This window comes from Jatropha curcas, chromosome 11, assembly GCF_041381405.1.
Source record: "Jatropha curcas cultivar XTBG-Jc1 chromosome 11, XTBG_Jcur_1.0, whole genome shotgun sequence".
Taxonomy (NCBI): Eukaryota; Viridiplantae; Streptophyta; class Magnoliopsida; order Malpighiales; family Euphorbiaceae; genus Jatropha; species Jatropha curcas.
This window is the reverse complement of record NC_143161.1, coordinates 17,485,104-17,489,835: the sequence shown is the minus strand read 5'-3', so window position 1 is coordinate 17,489,835 and position 4,732 is coordinate 17,485,104. Positions and strand designations below refer to the sequence as shown.

At 37.7% G+C, this 4,732-nt stretch overlaps 1 long non-coding RNA gene across 1 annotated transcript; it reads left to right on the top strand.

Annotated features, from left to right (window-relative positions):
- Positions 1 to 2,177: 2,177 nt before the first annotated feature.
- Positions 2,178 to 4,176, top strand: LOC149492657 (uncharacterized). The gene is made up of 3 exons (XR_016318728.1): positions 2,178 to 2,332; positions 2,470 to 2,549; positions 4,063 to 4,176. It is a non-coding gene; the product is annotated as an uncharacterized LOC149492657 (long non-coding RNA).
- The last annotated feature ends 556 nt before the right edge of the window (positions 4,177 to 4,732 follow it).

The following is a 4,732-nucleotide window of genomic DNA, read 5'->3' as shown; positions in this document are numbered from 1 at the left end:
GGAGAACCCTACAGTTCGGTGGACTTGTCCTTGGTGGAGGATCAGACTGGTCACTACCGGAAGCATGAACCTCAACTATGTGTTGTATGCCAGTCTAGACCGTTCCATGGCTTATTTCCCAGATAGGATCAGCCGTCAGTACGGGATGATACAGCGTGTTCCCCGAGTCCACAACTTTGAAAGTGGTCTGATAACGCTGCATCTGTTGACCAATTTGGCTGACCGTTGGCAAAATCGAAACACTAGGTACTTAGACGAAGGAACGATGCAGGACATTGTGACACCCGCGTATGTCAATTGGTTCTTTACTCCATGATGATGCTAGGTTCTATGAAAATTGGCATATGATGATAGCCTCTACTAGAATAAAAATGTTGTTGTTGTTTTTCTTCTCTGTTCTTCTTTTATTCTCGGGCCATGAGCTCCTAATTAATGTAATGGTTTCTTTCAATTAATGACCCCGATGACTCTGTCTTTATTAATTCCTGCTTTCTGCACACATGAATCAACAAAAGACAACAAATCTTTTCTTTCGAAATCATTTTTTGTGTTAGTTATTTGGGCCTCCTGCCCCCGGATTAATAAACGAAAGCTCATAAAAAAAAAGAATTATTCTATAAAGACAGAAGCTTACACTTGGAAACAACAAAGAATGGGGTGACTATTTTATTACCTGCACAGATCAAACAAAAATAACAAATGTAACTCTGTGAATAACCAAATTTTGAGGCTCAAAGAGCCAGTTTTCCCGGACTGCAAACAGTCCGGCCGGACCGGAGGCCATTCGGAAAGTTCACCGAAAGTATGCCAATATGGTACTTGAAACGTCCGGAAAATTACGAGGATCACAGAACTGGTCCCGAAATATTTTTTGGAGGTCCGAAACTCCCGGAAAAGCCTCTGGAATGAAAAATTAGCAAACCCGCCAGCCACGGTGGCGGTGTCCGCCGACACGGCGGCGCCTGCCGCCGACCACAGCGGCGTAGGCCGCAGCGGCTGCCGGACATGGCGGCTTCGGCCGCCGGCCCCGGCTGCTCAGGCCGCCGGCCTAGGCGACAGCGGCTGCCGCCACGGCGGCAGAGGCCGCCGGCCACGGCGGCAGCGGCCGCCCTCCAGTCCGATTTTTGCCTATAAATATTGTCCCCGGCACTTCGTTTTGACTCACTCAGTCTGTGTTGACGGACGCTCCTTCTCCCCTACGCTCCTTGCGATTCTTTACTGCTTTTCTGCATTTAGCATAGGCTTTTATTATTTTATTGTTGTGATACTTGGTCACTTAAATTAAATTAATCAATATTCCCCAAACGAGGAGCTTAACTTGGAGTTTTCAAGCTGAAGCTAAGAAGTGGCCGTCGAATAAATCAAGTACATAACTAAACCCTGTCTATTTAATTTCGACATTTCATGCATATTTCTCTTCTACTCCTAATTCTACAACTGCATTCATGACATCAACTTTGGCAAATAAACTGCCTCAATTAAACATTGTTTAAGCTTAAACGCCCGGTTAATTAATAATCATGGTGTTAAAGCCTAAATCCGACAATATTGGCTAAAAAGCCTAGTTAATTGATAACTATGGTGTAAGTGCTTTTATTTCGAACAGTCCGGCTTAAGTCCAATTAATCAATAATTGTGACTAAGTAGCCTTAATTAAACACATTTTTCTTGGCAATAAATCGCCTATATTGCAATTCAATTGTAACAGACTGATTTTTTTTTAGTGTCGGTAATAGTGATTTACCGGTCTGTGAATAGTACCATCGGTCCGGGACTTGGTATTATTTTAGTCCGAAAAAATTACTATGCTTAGTTAATATTTTATTTACTATTTTTGGAGCATGTTTGCATGATTTAGGTGGGTAGAAAATATTTAATGAATATTTTTGGAGAGTTTATGTATTAAATGCATAATATTTCTAGTGTGGTATATTAAGAAATAAATGAGGAATTATTTTAGTGGAGTTAATTTAATTAATTGGTGGAGTTAAATAAGAAGTAGAAGAGAATTATTTGAGGAATATTTAGAGCCATTGGATGAGATTACTTAGGACTTGATCTTAGCCACACATTTTGCATGATTTTAGGAAGTCAAATTTGACTTTGGCACTTAAAGTAAACACCACAACATTTTTGTCTTTCTTCTCTTCTCTTCTCCACGCCATTTCCATTTTCTTCCTTCTTCTTTCATTTTCTTCATTTTCTTACCTCCAAATTTACCACCAAACTACCTAATTAAACCATAGAATAGGACTTAATGCTTAAGAATTAAGGAGTAGAAGTTGAGATTGGTGATTAAAAGCAAAGAGAAGTGAAGTTACCATTGAAGCAAGTAAGTTGTGGTTTTTGAGTTTTGTGAATTGTTAAGTAGAATTCATGGTTTAGACATGTTATTGATGCATTAAATCATGCTCCAACTATTTCTTTTGTCAAGTTTTGCTTGTAATGTTGATTTTTCATGCTTTGAAGAGGTTGGAGAACCATCCTCAAAGGGGAAAGAGAAAGCCAAGGAGTAAGGCTTTCCAAGCTTAATCAAGCTTGTTAATAAGGTTAGTGCAATCATAATTTCACTTGTTTAAGTTGTTTTACATGGTTAGGGTTTTGAATATATTTTGGGAACTTTGTATGTTTTGTTGAAATTGCTGAATTTTAATGTGAGATGTGTTCTGCCGTGGGATTGGAACTCATTTTTGACCCCTTTATACTTCCCATTTGTTTCTGACTTCTTCATGAAAGTTGTAGCTCTATTTCGCAGCTTTCCAAAACATATTCTTATGTCTAATTCCAATACTTGTAGCTCAACTTATGATTGAAATACCAAAACTGGTTCTGTTATGATGTCTTACCTGTATATCCGAACTTATTATTCATTTTGACCACTCAAATGGCAAAATAACGTTTTATGTTCTTCATAAAAGTTATAGCTTTACTTCTTATCTTTCCAACCCATCCTCTTGTGTCCAAATTGGATATACATAGCTCAACTTATGGCTGAAACACCCAAACTGACTCTGTTGTGTCGGGCCACATGCATTACTAAATTGAGTGCCCATTTTGACCACTATAATGATAAGATTAGTTCTGAGTTCTTCATAAAAGTTGTTGCCCTGTGTCTTGAGAATTCTCTCGTTCTGGATTGGTTTCATTTGATTTTTTGGTGAAGTAGGAATTCAAGAAACATTGGACTTGGTTCTGCTGAATCAGGTCTGATCTGTTGGTCTGTGTTCTGAGCTTTTGTTTGTTATCTTACTCTGTGATCTGGGCTGTAGTCCCTTTTGAACATTTGTAGCATTTTGTCTTAGCTTTCTAATGACTCTGATTTTATTCATTTGGAGACCCATAACTCAAATTATGTGTTAAAAACCCAGCAGAGGTCAAGTTTTGGAAATGCTGAAAAGTTCTTGATTTATGTACTTTTATACTATATTAAGTATATATACATTTATAGTGTTTTGAGTAAAACTTTTGAACTGATGAGTACTAAATGAAGAGGTTTTGATTAAGAATTATTGCTTTTGTGAAAGAATGATTTTGATTTGGGCTCTACTATGCATGATTGAGACGTGGTATGATGAGATGGATTTTCTTATTGTGAAGCTATGATCATATGCTAGGGTTATCAGCCCTTATAAATAGGCAGACGCGCTTATTTGTGTGATGGGGTGGTGCTTTCATAGGCCACGGTGGTGCTTTCATAGGCCACGATTGTGTGATGGGGGTGGTGCTTTCATAGGCCACGGCGGTGCTTTCATAGGCCACGAGTATGTGATGGGGGTGGCGCTAACATAGGCCACGATCAAATCTGCTTATGTTCATTCTGCATGAGTATGAGCCTTAACGAAAAAAAAATGAAATTTTATTGTTGCTATAAAAGAATGAAGACATATTTGTATTTATAATCTTCTCATTGCTTTCAAAGTATTTGAATTAAATAAATGTGATTTCGGTATTTATATAGTTGAGTAATTTCAGATTTGACTTGGCTTTTCTATTTAATTTAATTGTTGGTTATTTAGCACCACTGAGTCTTCCACTCAGCGCGTTGATTTTTATCACGCGCAGGTTAGGAGCGGAGGGTGTTCTTCAAGACCAGAGGACAAGCATCAGAGTAGAGATCACATTTTGGGTAGGATATTTTGTAAATGGTGATTTTTGGCATGTATATAAAGATTGTATTATGGAGGTTGTATATAATAAGTTTATAATGTATTAAGAGTTATGATTATTGAAGGAAATAACATCTTATTATATTTTTGGTGTATGATGATTATATATTCCTTGAAAAGAATGTGTTTAGACTATGATGCGTATGTTGATGGATATTTAGAAGTGCTTGTGGTATGTTATGTTGAATTGGAGTTTTGGGTTTGGAGAAAATTGGAAGTGTGTATATTTTCTTTGTGTGGCAAGTTAATTTTTAGGGGAAACTCTTGCGAAATTTTCATAGGAATTTCCTTAAATATTATTTTCGTTAACCAAAAAAAAAAGAAACAAAACAAAATGTTAATTACTTGCCTCCTTATGAAAATTTAACCACTTCTAATTTGTGATCTAGCTTTAATAAGTGACATAAGACGGTGCTCCGGCACCGATTGTGGCATCCGCCGTCTGGTTCTCCGGGATTGGCCGGTGGGTGTTACATTTTGTGGTATCATAGCATAGGTTTAGACGATTCTAGGATATATTATTTGGTATGAGAGTTTATCCGATTTGGAGTCATGATATAAGTGAT